Source organism: Phyllobates terribilis, unplaced genomic scaffold (genome assembly GCF_046119375.1).
Source record: "Phyllobates terribilis strain yellow unplaced genomic scaffold, ASM4611937v1 Scaffold_4__5_contigs__length_816908805, whole genome shotgun sequence".
Lineage (NCBI taxonomy): Eukaryota > Metazoa > Chordata > Amphibia > Anura > Dendrobatidae > Phyllobates > Phyllobates terribilis.
The window spans coordinates 595,375,119-595,390,722 of NW_027362764.1; positions in this window are offsets into that span (position 1 = coordinate 595,375,119).

The window sequence follows — 15,604 nt, forward strand, 5'->3', positions numbered from 1 at the left end:
GAGCCATATAACACTCAGATGCTTGAATTGCTGTCTGATGAAACTTCCTATAAAATAATAGCATCTAATCCCCTAACAACATATACAACTGAAACCAATTCTTTTATAGAGGAGGGCTTCTCATTAAGGGTTATAACAGAAAAACAGAGAGATTTCCTAAAAATGGATCATCCCATGTTGCCATGTTTGTATGGACTGCCTAAAACACACAGTCTATTAATCTACCTGTGATGAGACTGATAGTCTCTAGTATAAATTCTGTAACAGAGCATTTGGGAGACTGGCTGGACACTTTTCTCCAGCCACTTGTACAAAGATCGGCTGGCTTTTTGAAGAATTCACGGGACATATTAGATCAAGTTGCCCATATCACTTGGTTTACTGAGTAGTGATGAGCGATTTTGTTCAAAAATCGAACTTACAACTTAAATTTGAGACGAATATGGCACATTCGGATTCGTGATCGGTAATGAGAGCAAAATTTCTTAAATTCAGGAAAAATCAGCAATGTTCAGTGAATAAATGCGGGAATGTGATTGCAGGCGCAGCTACAGAGTTTTGAACAGTTTTGCTAGCATAGTGCTTTTGTATGATGGGCGGGGGGATGTGGTAGATGAGTGGGGGGGCAGGGGATAGCTCAGAACAGGTCAGATCAGCGGCGCACTTGTAATTTTTTTTTTCTTCCTGTAGGTGGCAACTTTAAGCCAGGAAAGCGTGGGTAGTCAATTAGAGCGCAGGAAGCATCCACACTGTCCAGACACAAGGGCTTCTGCAAATAGCTGCTGAAATCACATGCACTCTCTATATAAAAAGTGGACATGTTCCCTCAGTGCCATTTCATGCATGTCCCTGCTGGAGACAGACACTGCTGAGTGTGCGCCTGTGCACTGAGAGATATTAGATAGATGGGCATTTATGTGGAAGTCAGATAGTGTAGATAAGTCCTGTGCTGTGTACCTGTTCAATCGACCTTAAAGCACTTTTTTTTTCTTGTGCAGTTACTGAGATTCTGACAGAAAGAGCAAGGCCTATGGCATAGAACAGTGTTGTGCACCGATTGTATTGTGCTCCGTGCAGGAGTATACCTTCAATCTATATTTGCAATTGCTAATGTGATAAAGCAAGCCCGTGTAGGCCACTTTTTGATTTTGTGGGGTGAAATTCAGCAGAGCTTGTCAGTTCAGAGCTTCTGAGAGAAGAGAACAAAAACCTTTTGTTTTTCATTTGCTAATGTGATAGTGCAAGTTCTGTTAGCCCAGTTTGTCACTTTTTTGGTGAACTTCAGCTGTATGCACAGTAAAACAAATATATTTTTTCTTTTTTCTGCTGCTCTATTTTTTGCTGTGACTAACGTGATACAGCAGGCTGGATTTGAGTTTGAAATATCTTGGAGCATATATTCTATGTTATACAGGCCTCGTCCAGTCAAAAAATACTTTTTTCGATTCCTAACGTTATACAGCAGGGGATATCTCAGTTTGAATTAGTTTCGAGAATATCTCGTATGTTATACAGGCCTCTTCCCCAGTAAAAAAAATACTTTATTATGATACTAATTAGTGATGAGCGAGCATGTTTGCTACTGCTCGGTGCTAGTCCGAGCATCTCACTGATCGACACGCTCGGCGCTCGCCGAGTATTCCCGGGGTTGCTCGGCGGGAGCTCGGGTCTCCTCACTGCATGTTTGGCGCTCTTTAGAGTGCCAATGAACATGAAGGAATTGCCTGCCACTCACTGTAATGCCGCAGCCATGTTGGTTGTGGCATTACAGTGATTGGCTGGCCGCACAGCGTCATCAGATCTATATCAGCCTGGCGCCGCCATGCTCATCACAGTCACTCTGGAATCAGACAGTGTATGGAGAGGTGCTGCTGAGCTAGGGAGAGATTTGCTTGTTTCTAGTTAGTGTAGGTGTACCAAACTATATTAGAGACACATATCCATCTCAACAAACAGTCCTTCTAAGGACTAATCCATCTGCAAAGATATCAGGCAGGCAGTGTATATAGGCAGGCAGGCAGTGTATATAGCAGACTGCAGTCCATATAGCACAAGAGGCCCCATTCCAGTTCTGTCTGCTGCTGCTGTTATATTTCTAGAAATAGGCCCAGGTCTCAGGAACCAGGAATAATTTTTTTTTGGATCTTAATAATCATTATTTGCTTAAAAAACAATCCAGAGAACACAGTTTTTCAGCGCCATTTGCTTGTTGGCACTGCAGAATACAGTCAGGTCCTTTCCATATTACAGCGCTAAAAATCCAGCTATTTAAAACTGCGTTTTCTCCATCACACGGACCACATATACGTTTTCAGAAAATACTGCCATTTCTAGCCTCCATTAAATTTTTTTTTCAGTGTGTCAGCAAAGTTTTTGACACGGGTTTGCTGTTCAAAATAGTTACCTACAGGCCAGGTACTTAAAACTGTGTTTTCTCTGTCACACGGATCACATATACGTTTTCAGAAAATACTGGCATTTCTGGCCTCCATTAAATTTTTTTTCAGTGTGTCAGAAAAGTTTTTGACACCTGTTTGCTGGTCAAAATTACTGTTGAGCCACCCCCGTAGTGTTCGACTTCGGTTCGTCGAACACCCGTATGTTCACCGAACTGTTCGTCAAACACCTTCGAACACCGTTAAAACCAATGGCAGGCAAACAAAAACACATAGAGACACATAGAAAACACAGAAAACACTTCAAAGGTGTCCAAAATGCTGACAAACTGCTCAGAAGACACAACTAACACATGGAAAAGTGACAGGTACATATACTCATGCGAAAAGAAAAGAGGTGGAGGAGTAAAAGGAGGGGGAGACACAGATATAAGCATGTCATGCCCTTCTAAAACCAAAAAAGTGTGAAGCCGACACGGCCAGTCCGTTCCTGCCCGTGCGACCTCCATGTCGCTGGGTTTGTGCCAGAGCCGTGGTGGACACTGACGGCCAGCCCCCCTCTCCCAATACTGGTACCTGTCCGCTGGTGGGTCGAGCGAGCCCCCCTGCAGTGGAGGCAGGTCTAATCGTTTTAATTTAAATTGTCCCTCTAATTTGAATGAGTACACTTTAAATCCTTTTACAAGGATCTATTGGAGGGCAAGTCTCATGCCAGCAGCCGCGGTAATTCCAGCTCCAGTAGTGTCCACTAAAGCTGCTGCAGTTAAAAAGCTTTTATAAGGATCGAGCTTGGCGGTCCACCGCAAGGCGTCCTACCGCCAGTCCCAGCCCCTGTGCCTTGGGGTGCCTCCCCGATGCTCTTCACTGAGTGTCCCGGGGCCCGAACCATTTCCTTTGAAAAAATTAAGTGTCCAAACTACAGGTGGTGTAGCTTGCTTAACAACTGGGATAATTCGCTGACTAGCAGACCCTGCTACTAGGCACAAAGTATTTCCTGGGCTAGATGCAGTTAAAAATGTGTAATTAGATACTCTCGTTGGATGCTGAGAAAGCATTCCATAGAGTCTCCTGGCACGCCATATATTATTCTCTTAAAAAGCTTGGGGTAGGGGTCTAGGGAACCCTTTTATAGGCAAAATCACGGCCCTGTATCGCAATACGTCACCTAGGCTGAAGATAAATGGAACATTTTCATCACCTTTCATAATCACCAATGGGACAAGGCAGGGATGTCTTCTGTCCCCTCTCTTATACATCCTAGTGACGGAGCACCTGCTCTCATCAATTCGCCATAACCCCAATATTAGGTGGATTGAGGTGGGAGGCACCGAGTACAAGTGCTCTGCATTTGCTGATGATGTCCTAGTATATATCACTCAATCACATATATCCATCCCTGCTGTTATGGCTGAAATAGATCACTTTGTTACATGGTCAAATTTTAAAATCAATGCAGCGAAGTCTGAGGCCCTCGATGTCTCCCTCCCCAAATCCATACAGGATTCCATTCAGTCCAACTTTCCCTTTGCCTGGCCCTCACAGGGTATCAAATACTTAGGAATTCGTATTCATAGAGACCTCTCCCGTCTATGTTATCTTAATTTTGGGCCCTTTATTGAACAACTCCATACAGACCACAGTTGGCAAGTTAGAACTGTAAGATTCACTACGTGAACCACTGGTGTTTTGTGGAAAAGCACATGTAAACTGTGTTCCAAATTATTATGCAAAAAGTGTTTAGGAGTGATAAGGTAAGAATTTTTTTGTTTGTCAGTTAAACTCATTGATGGTGATGTGTGTCAGGGCTCTTTATATCACTGTAAGCAATTGCAGGCACCTGTGCTAATTAGTTTGGCAGGTGTGTCCAATGAAAGGCAAGACTATTTAAGAAGGCTGTCCCACATTATTAAGCAGCCTACATTTTCTGCCAAAATAGGAAAGAACAAGGATGTGTCGGCTGCTGAGAAGCAATAAATTGTGGAGTGTTTAGGTCAAGACATGACTACAATCAACACTGCCAAGACACTTCAACCTGTTCATCGCACAATAAAGAAGTATGTAGCTGATTCACAGTACACACATGTGCGTGCTGATAAGGGAAAATTGAGGTCTCTTTCCTACAGGCAATTACGTCTGGTTAAAAGAGCAGCAGCAAAAAAGCCTTGTGATAGCAGCAGACGAGTTTTTGAAGCTGCTGGTGCCTCCAACGTCCCCCGAACAACAAGATGCAGGGTCCTTCAGAGGTTTGCAGCTGTGCGTAAGCCATCCTGTCGACCTCCTCTATCCACTGTACACAAGCAGAAATGGCTCCAGTGGGACAAACAATACATGAAGACTGACCTCAAAACTGTTTTGTTCAACGATGAGTGCCGTGCAACGCTCAATGGTCCAGATGGATGGAGTGGAGGATGGCTGGTTGATGGACACCCCACACAAACACGGCTACGGCGCCAACAAGGAGGAGGTGGAGTAATGTTTTGGGCTGGAATCATGGGGAGAGAGATTGTCGGCCCCTTTAGGATCCCAGAAGGGGTAAAGATGAACTCCATAATGTATGTGGAGCTTCTCAAACAGCACTTCCTGCCATGGTTCAAGAAGAAGAACCGTGTATTCCGCAGCAAGAACATTTTCATGCATTAAAATGCACCGTCTCATGCTGCACATAACACATCTGCATCTCTGGCTGATATGGGCATAAAAGGAGACAAACTTATGGTGTGACCCCCATGCTCCCCTGTCCTCAAACCCATTGAGAACCTCTGGAGCATCATCAAAAGGAGTGTCTATGATGGCGGGAGGCAGTTCACATCTAAGCAACAGCTCTGGGAGGGTATTCTGTCCTCATGCAAAACAATTGAAGCCATCCAAAACCTGACAAATTCAATGGACGAGACAGTTCAGAAGCTCCTTTCGAACAAGGGGTCCTATGTGCAAATGTAACATCACCTAGAATAAAGTTTTGAGTTGAAAACTGTTTGATTTCAGTTTCTAATAACCTGCTAATGCTTATAATTTCAAAAATGACCATTTTTTGTTCTTTATTAAAATGAAAAGGTTGATCGAAGAGTGTGGGGGATCTAAGAGTGTGGCAACCCAGTAGTCAGGAATATTTCGAATTCTGACAATCTGAGGGTCATGTTGCAGGTAGTGCAGCAAGAAGGCACTCATGTGTCTTGCGCATCTAGGAGCCCCAAAATTATTTTCCGGGCTAGATGCAGCTAAAAATTATTATTAATTTGAAAGCTGGTGGAGCTTAGTATAGATGGCCAAATAGAATCAGCACTGCAAACTGCTACAAGGTCCAAATTATTTTCCAGCCAAGATACAGATAAACATGATTAGTAATTTTAAATCTGGTGGAGTTTAGTATAGATGGCCTAATAGAATCAGTACTGCACACTGCTACCAGGCCCAAATTATTTTCCAGCCAAGATACATATAAACATGATTAGTAATTTTAAATCTGGTGGCGTTTAGTATATATGGCCTAATAGAATCAGTACTGCACACTGCTACAAGGCCCAAATTATTTTCCAACCAAGATACAGATAAACATGATTAGCAATTTTAAATCTGGTGGAGTTTAGTATAGATGGCCTAATAGAATCAGTACTGCACACTGTTACAAGGCCCAAATTATTTTCCAGCCAAGATACAGATAAACATGATTAGTAATTTGAAAGCTTAAAACGGTTGGTGAGGTGATTTTAACAAATCATCAAGCTTTTACTCTCCCCAGGATGACACAGGGGTAGAAAAGTCGTTTCGGATCCGTGATTTGTTCATCTTTCTGAACGTGAGTCTGTCCAAATTATCAGTGGAGAGGAGCGTGCGCTTATCTGTCTGCACACCACCAGCAGCGCTGAACACACTTTCAGACAGAACGCTGGCTGCGGGGCATGACAAGATCTCCAAGGCATAAGTGGCGAGCTCCGGCCATTTATCCAGTTTGGAAGCCCAAAAAGAGCAAGGGTCCAGTGACACAGTCATGGCTTCAATGTTAACTTGGAGATACTCCTGTACCATAGTCTGTAGGCGTTGACTATGTGTCAGACTTCTTGTCTCCTGTGACCTTGCAAAGGATGGGCTAAATAAGTGGTGAAATGATTCCGCAAAATTGATGTTACCAGCAGATACTGTGTTTCTGTTACGTTTTGAGTGCTGAACACTCGACGGTCCCACGGTTGGCAAGTTGGAACTGTGAGTTTCACTACGTGCACCACTAGTGTTTTGGGGAAAAGCACATGTAAGATTCTGCAACAGTCTCTGCTGATACTTCTGCATCGGTGCATCTCTTTCTATGGCAGGAATAATTTCTGCAAATTTACTTTTGTACCGGGGATCTAACAGTGTGGCAACCCAGTAGTCAGGATTATTTCTTATTCTCACAATTCGAGGGTCATGTTGCAGGTAGTGCAGCAAGAAGGCACTCATGTGTCTTGCGCATCCAGGAGCACCAAGTCCCTGTTGTGTTGGTGACGAGGTAACTATCATGCTTCCTTCCTCTGCCCTCTCCCCCCAACCTCGCACAACAGAAATGTGATCAAGGTCTCCCTCATCTGAAAACTGTGCAGAAGGGTGCATAGGTCCCTGATCTGACACAACTCCTCCAGCATGATTTTCCCCACCTCTGGATCTTGTTGGCCCAGGCTATACGTCAGAACGTATTGCAACAGGGCTTGTCGGTGCTGCCACAGTCGCTGCAACATGCTGCATCATGTGCAGAGTTGAATTCCACCGGGTAGACACATCGCATTTTAGCCGGTGAAGTGGCAGGCCCAACGACTTCTGTAGAGATGTAAGTCACTGAGCTGCGGGATGCGAATGGTGGAAGTGAGCACACAGCGACCGTGCCCTCTGCAGAAGGCTATCTAGTCCGGGATAGTGGGCTAAAAATTGCTGGACAACCAGGTTCAACATGTGAAACCATACAAGGCACGTGTGTGACATTGCCCCGGCGAAAGGCCGCACCCAGGATTGCAGCATTGTCGCACATGGCCTTCCCTGGTTTCAGGTCCAGTGGAGACAACCATTCATGAACCTGTTTCTCCAGAGCTGACCACAACTCCTCAGCTGTGTGACTCACATTTCCCAGACATTTCAAAGTAAAAACCGCCTGATGACGTTGAGCCCTGCTGCCAGCATAGTAAGGAGGTGTGCAGGATCCCTTCTGCGAAGTTAGAAAGCTTGTGGCATGACCAGACAGGCTTTGGGTGCAGGTGGAGGACCGAGAGGAGGTTGAGGAGGCAGAAGCAGTGGAGGAACTTCGAGATAAAGAGGTTTGACGCACAACTCGTGGGGACAGCAAGACTTGGACAGCAGCCCCTTGTCCTGCTGTCACTATAGTTACCCAGTGCCCAGTCAGCGACATGTAACGCCTCTGTCTATGCCTACTCGTCCAAGTGTCTGTGGTGAAATGCACCCTGTCACACGTAGAGTTTCTCAAAGAAGCGGTGATGTTGTGTGCGACATTCTGGTGGAGAGCAGGCACATCTTTCTTTGAGAAGTAGTGCCGACTGGGCATCTGGTACTGGGGCACTGCTGTCCCCCCAGTCACAGAGGATGAAGAGGCCGTGGATGCACAAGATGTGGCAGACGGCGGCTGGCCCGGCCGGCTAGGCCGCATTGTAGCACAGTGAGCTTCCCACTGCAACTTATGCTTCATATCCATGTGCCGGTTCATGCATGAAATACTCAAACTATGTATTTTTTGGCCTCTACTTAACTTTTGCTGACAAATGTTACAGATAACACGAGTTGGGTCATCCTTATCGATCTGAAAAAATGCTCAGGCTATGTAAGGCTTAGCACCCATGCGACCTGAAGAGTCACCACGACTTGTGGTCAGAGGCAGAGTTGTGTTTGAGGATGCAGTTGTTGACGTGCTTCCAGTACTACGTCTCTGTCCAGGAAGGCGCACCCTTCCTCGTCGTCACTAGCATCCTCCTCCACCTCCTCTGCTGACCTCACCTACTGGCTGACTGTGGGTTGACAGTAAGTGGGATCTCCAACCTCGTCATCATCACCCTGTGTGTTATCACACCCGTCATCCTCAGAGCCAACCTCTTCCTGCCCTGACAAAAAACTCAAGTTGTCGCTCCAATCAGGTATTTGAGCCTCGTCATCGTCTTCCTCATTGTCTCCACCTACAAGAGTTACAGTTTGGGAACGAGTGTCTACATTATGGTCAGAACCTTCTGCGTCTGGTCCTGGATCCGACTCATAAAGATTCTGGGCATCAGTGTAGATCATTTCCTCGTCTGGATTCACAGAAGCTCTGGAGCCGACCTCTGATTCCCAGGCTATAGTATGAGTAAACAGCTCTGCAGACTCAACCATCTGTTCTACCCCATACTCACAAGGGCTGCTGGAGACTTGGGAGCTGTGAGGAAGCAAGTGCGATTGGGGTGACACCTCTGAGGACTGGAGTATTTGTGATGTTGAAGTTGAGGTGGAGGAGAGCCCACTTAAAGGAGAACTTCATATCCATTGAAGCACCTGCTGTTTTTGTGCCTCATCTGGAATTTGTAGCGATTGGCGTGGCCGTAAGAAAGGGATCTTATCGCATTGTCCGCTAAAAGAAGTAGACATTTTAGTTTGGCTGGAAGATGGTCTTTCTTCTGCAGATGTTACTGTTGCTTTAACACCTACCCCATGGACACAACCTTTTTTCCCCTTCCCAACACACCTATTCCCATTTCCACCAGCAGCATGCCTTTTTCCACTCATTTTGGTGGTTAACTAATTGACAACTCTGGAGTTGTTTGCACAAAAAACAATGGATGGGAACCGAGCAGAGCTGAGTGGCCAAACGGTGGTATTAGACCAAAAGTATTGGCTGGGTTAGATGCATTAAAACAATTTTATTTCTTACACAGGTGGTGGAGGTTAGTATAGATTGACTAATAGAACAAGTCCCACACACTGCTACAAGCCCAAGCCCAAATATTTTTTCAGAGCTAGATGCAGATAAAAATTATTTTGAATTTGCAACCTGGTGGAGGTTAGTATAGATGGACTAATAGAACAAATCCAAAACACTGCTACAAGCCCAAGCCCAAAGATTTTTTCAGAGCTAGATGCAGATAAAAATTATTTTGAATTTTCAACCTGGTGGAGGTTAGTATAGATGGACTAATAGAATGATACTATGCCCAAAAGGTTTTACTTGGCTAGGTGCAGTAAAAAAATATGTATACACAGGTGGTGTAGCTTGCAACACAGATAGGCTACTCCACTGACTAACACACACTGCAATAGGCCAAAAAGGATTTGCTTAGCTAGATTCAGCCAAATGCTGTGAAAAAAACTTGCACAGCACTGGCACAGACCTGCCTGGCAAAAAGTGATAGGAACTGATGTAACCTAGCCCTCAAAAGGACTGCAAATACAATTAGTCTTTACTCCCAACCTATCTATTAAAGAGCACAGACCTGCCTGATAAAAGTGATATGAACTGATGTAACCTAGCCCTCAAAAGGACTGCAATTACAATTAGTCTTTACTCCCAACCTATCTATTTAAGAGCACAGACCTGCCTGATAAAAGTGATAGGAACTGATGTAACCTAGCCCTCAAAAGGACTGCAATTACAATTAGTCTTTACTCCCAACCTATCTATTTAAGAGCACAGACCTGCCTGATAAAAGTGATAGGAACTGATGTAACCTAGCCCTCAAAAGGACTGCAATTACAATTAGTCTTTACTCCCAACCTATCTATTTAAGAGCACAGACCTGCCTGATAAAAGTGATATGAAATGATGTAACCTAGCCCTCAAAAGGACTGCAATTACAATTAGTCTTTACTCCCAACCTATCTATTTAAGAGCACAGACCTGCCTGATAAAAGTGATAGGAACTGATGTAACCTAGCCCTCAAAAGGACTGCAATTACAATTAGTCTTTACTCCCAACCTATCTATTTAAGAGCACAGACCTGCCTGATAAAAGTGATAGGAACTGATGTAACCTAGCCCTCAAAAGGACTGCAATTACAGTTAGTCTTTACTCCCAACCTATCTATTTAAGAGCACAGACCTGCCTGATGAAAGTCGTAGGAAATGATATTACCTAGTCCTCAAAAGGACAGCAATCACAACTATTCCCTACTTCCAAGCTATCTGTAGATTTGTGCGAAAATTGGCTTGAAATTAACACTGAAAGTATAGCGCACACAGCAGCAGCAGTGAGAAAATGGTGGCTACGTGGAAAATGACTGGGTCTTATAGGGCAAGGACATGTGACATACTCTGCCAATGACACATGCCCTTGCTTTTGTGAAATAAAGCAGTTCACTCCATGTGTGCGCTGCTGATAGGCAGACAGATTGCACCTCCCCACTGTAAATGCGGGAAAGAGAAAAAAAAATGGAGATCTTCATTATTTATGCAGAGATCCATCCCCTGCCCCTCCCCTCACCCCACTGTACACTCAAACTGCGTATTAACATTAACTTTCAGCATTACTGAGATAAAATCCAGTTATGATTTTTGTGCACGAACAGTTATCGAACATAACCTCGAGCAGCCGAATTTTTTTCAAATTGTTCGTGTTCGCCGAACGGCTCGAACACCGCCCAAAACAGTTCAAATTTGAGATTGGCGAACAGTTCGAGTCGAACACCGCTCATCTCTAGTCAAATAGTTACTTACAGGCCAGGTAACTAAAACTGCGTTTTCTCTGTCACATGGATCACATATACGTTTTCAGAAAATACTGCCATTTCTGGCCTCCAATAAAAAATTTTTCAGTGTGTCAGCAAAGTTTTTGACACCGGTTTGCTGTTCAAAATAGATGCCTACAGGCCATGTATTTAAAACTGTGTTTTCTCCGTCACACGGATCACATATACATTTTCAGAAAATGCTGCCATTTCTGGCCTCCATTAAAAAAAATTTTCAGTGTGTCAGCAAAGTTTTTGACACCGGTTTGCTGTTCAAAATAGTTACCTACAGGCCAGGTATTTAAAACCGTGATTTCTCTGTCACACAGATCAAATATACGTTTTCAGAAAACACTGCCATTTCTGACCTTCATTAAAAATTTGTTGCAGTGTGTCAGTGAAGCAACTGACACCAGATTGCTGTTCAAAATAGATACCTACAGGTCAGGTATTTAAAACTGTAGTTTGTCCATCACACAGATCACATATAAGTTCGCTCCAAATTCAGTCATTTGTTGTGAGCGTGGAAGATATTGTCCTCCATTTAAAATGGGAAAGGCACATGGCAAGGGACGGGAAACTGGACGCGATGGTGATGATGGTGCATGTAGAGGTCGAGGCCATGGGCAAGCTGAAATTATGCCACAACAAACACCCACATCTTCTCGCTCGACCTTCCTGTCCAATTAATAGGGGACCCCAGAACAGCACTATTGAACACAGAGCAGTGTGAAAAGTTATTGGTTGGATAGCAGATAATGCTTCCAGTCACTTAGCCACCACCACCACCACCTTGTCTTCCACACGGTCAAGTCTCAGTAGCTGTGAGTCTGGACCGCAGATTCCTCACCCTGAACCTCCTTCCTCCCACCATACCGAGTGCCCATAGACAACTAATCCCACACTTGAACATTCCGAAGAGCTGTTCACTTTCCCATTTATAGATTCGGGCCTCTCGCCCGGTACACTTGAAGCGGGTCAAGAGGAGATCGCATGTAGCGATGCTCAAATATTTGAGCAACCACGGTCACATGAAGGCAACTGTGAGAAAGTGCTACAAGAGGTGGACGATGATGAGACACAATTGCCAAAAAGTCAGGAGGAGGATCAGAGGGCGGAAGTGGAAGACGAGGTGGTGGATGATATATTAACTGACCCAACCAGGCAGGAGGACATGCAGAGCGAGGACAGCAGCACACAGGGAGAGGGAGGCAGAGCACCCCAACAGGCAGGAAGAAGCAGTGTGGTGGTCGCATAAAGAAGGCAGGCAACCATTCCCCGTAACACCAACACGAAGGAAGTTGCCAGTACAACTGTTAGGTCTTCCCGAGTCTGGTTGTTTTTTAAAGACTCTGCCGATAACCCCAAAAAGGCTATTTGCACCACCTGCCAGGCCAGCATCAGCAGGGGTGGCAAAACGACCAGCCTGACCACTACCAGCATGATCAGGCACATGGCAGCAAAGCATCCGACTTTGTGGGCCAAACCACAGGGTCCAGGAACAGTGTCTGCAGGTGGCACCATTGCTTCTTCCGCTGTTGTGCATGCAAGCCAATGCCCTGTCCATGGTGCATGTGAAGATGCCTCCTGCCCTGCACCTGTCGTTGCACACTCACAAGTAGCAGCATCAGGAAGCATGTCCACGTCCTTGTCCCAGAGCAGCGTTCAGTTGTCCATACCACAGTCCTTGGAACGCAAGTGCAAATACACAACCAACGCCCCACAGGCCACACTACTAAGTTCCCACATTTCACGACTACTTGTGCTTGATATGTTGCCTTTTAGGCTCGTGGAGATGGAATCATTCCGCAACCTGATGTCGGCGGCCTCCCTCAGTACTCGGTCCTCAGCCGCCTCTATTTCTTCCGCTGTGCCGTCCCCGCATTACACAAGCACGTGTCCCAAAACATTAGCCATGCTCTCAACAACGCAGTTACCAGGAAAGTCCACCTAACCACGGACACGTAGACAAGTGCTTGTGGGCTGGGATGGTACATCTCGCTGACGACACACTGGGTTAACATAGTGGAAGCCGGGACCCAGTCAGACCTTGGGACGGAACATGTCCTCCCAACGCCTAGGATTGCGGGCACTAGGTCAATCAGGGTTGCCCCCACAGTCTACAGCTCCTGCACCTCATCCTCCTCAGCCTCCTTCTCCTCTTCAGCCTCCATCTCCGAAATGACTGCATCAGTCACAAGCAGGAAACACTGCCTCGGCCAAGCGGCAACAGGCTGTGCTGAAGCTAATATGCTTAAGTGACAATCCATACAATGCTGAAGACTTGTGGACAGTTTGGAAAGAGAAGGCAGATCTGTGGCTCACATTGCTGAACCTACAGCCAGGCATGGTCGTGTGTGACAATGGCCGTGACCTGGTGGTAGCTCTGAGGTGAGGCAAGCTCACACATGTACCATGCCTGGGCCATGTGCTTAACCTCGTAGTTCAGCGGTTTCTCAAATCCTACCCGGAGCTGCCGGATCTGCTTGTTAAAGTACGCTGCCTGTGTACCCATTTTAGAAAGTCACCTACATCTTCCGCCACCCTTGACGTGTTTCAGTAGCGTTTGCAGCTTCCGGCTCACAGACTTTTATGTGATGTTCCCACGAGTTGGAACTCTACACTGCAGATGTTGGGAAGTATTTGTGAGAAGAAGAGGGCAGATGTTGACTACCAGTATCAACAAGGCCGTCGGTATTCAGTTCAGACTTCACACATAAGTACACAGTAGTGGCCATGGATGTCAGACATATGTACCATCCTCCAAAACTTTGAGGACTCTACCAAGATGATGAGCGGCGATGACGCCATAATTAGCTTTACCATCCCGCTTCTCTGTCTTCTGAAACGCTCTCTGCTCACAATCAAAGAGGATGCATTGCAGGCGGAGCACGATGAGATGGAGCAAGGAACCATACAGGGTGATTACACAAAGCCCAGCCTCATCTCATCCCAACATGGATTGGGTGACAATGAGGAAGAGGAGGAGGAGGAGGAAGAACAGGAGGTAGTTTCATGCGCTATAGACGGTACTACCTGCACAGCTGTCATACCGTCTTTTCAGCGTGTATGGCCAGAGGACAGAGAGGAGGAGTAGGAGAGTATGGTCAGTTATCCTCTTGGTGAGGACACGGAAGTCATGCCTGTTAGCAGTCTGGCATGCATGGCTGAGTTTATGTTACGTTGCATTTCTCATGACCCTCGCGTTCTCAAAATTTTGGGTGACAGTCATTACTGGTTGGTGACACTTCTAGACCCACGCTACAAGGAGAACTTTATATCTCTTATTCTTGAGGCGGACAGGTCTACAAAAATGGGGCAGTACCAGAAGGCCCTTGTTGCGGAACTATTAAAAAAATTCCCATCTGAAAACGCTGGCGGCAGAGGTTATAGTTCATTGGACAACCAAGGAGTACAGGCGAGAGAGACACAATTTCAATCCAGCAGAGGCAGGGTAACACTGTCAAAGTTCTGGGACAGTTTTCTAAGACCCTCCCATCGCACAGGCCCTGAGGTGCAGGGTACTCTCACAAGGAGTGCAAAGTTTGGGAAGATGCTGAGAGAGTACCTTGCCGACCGTACCATCATACTCCGTGATTCGACTGTGCCTTTTAATTATTGGGTATCCAAGCTGGATACTTGGAATGAACTGGCTCTCTATGCCTTGGAGGTCCTGGGCTGCCCTGCCGCTAGCGTTTTATCAGAGCGGGTTTTTAGTGCCGCTGGTGGAATTATAACTGATAAGCGCATCCACCTGTCAACTGAAAATGCTGACAGACTGACTCTTATAAAAATGAACAAGGGTTGGATTGGACCAGACTTCTCAACACCACCAAATGATAGCAGCGTAACATAAACTCAAATCCAGTGTCTTTTTTTGGAAGGTGTATTCCAATGTACCTCTTCACACCCACACATGGGTATAATCTTCCTGATTTTGGCTATTTGCTCTTGTCCTCCTCCTTCTCCTCTTCCTCATCCTCCACCACCATGTCACCAGGGTGACCGTGGTCTGTGATGCAACACCCACATAACTTTTTAAAAAGGTGTTTATGATGGCCGTAAAAAAAAAAAATTATACAGTATGTTCATGTATACCCCCCAGGGGTAAATGATTGTCAGCCCATATACTTAATGCATGGGCATTACAAGTATAGGAGACCCACTCCTTTCTAATGGGAACACTTTTTTATGAGGCCCCCTAAGTCTCTTCCAAGAGGCATTGGAGTGCCTCCCAATTTTTGGCAGCCCTTGCATTCACTTCATAGGCCAACACTATGGGAGGCCCTCTCCTTTCTAATGAGAATTTGTCATTACTGTGGCCCTGCTCTATGTGTCTTTAAATTCTTAGTGGGGTCTTTCTTAAATTTGGTCAGCTGTTGGACTCACTGCATACCCTATAACTGTATAGCAGACCCTCTCCTTTCTAATGGGAACATGTCGTAATTGTTACTATAGTACTGCTCTATGTGTCTTTAAATTCTTAGTGGGGTTTTTCCTAAAATTGGTCAGCCGTTGGACTCACTGCCTTATAACTGTATAGC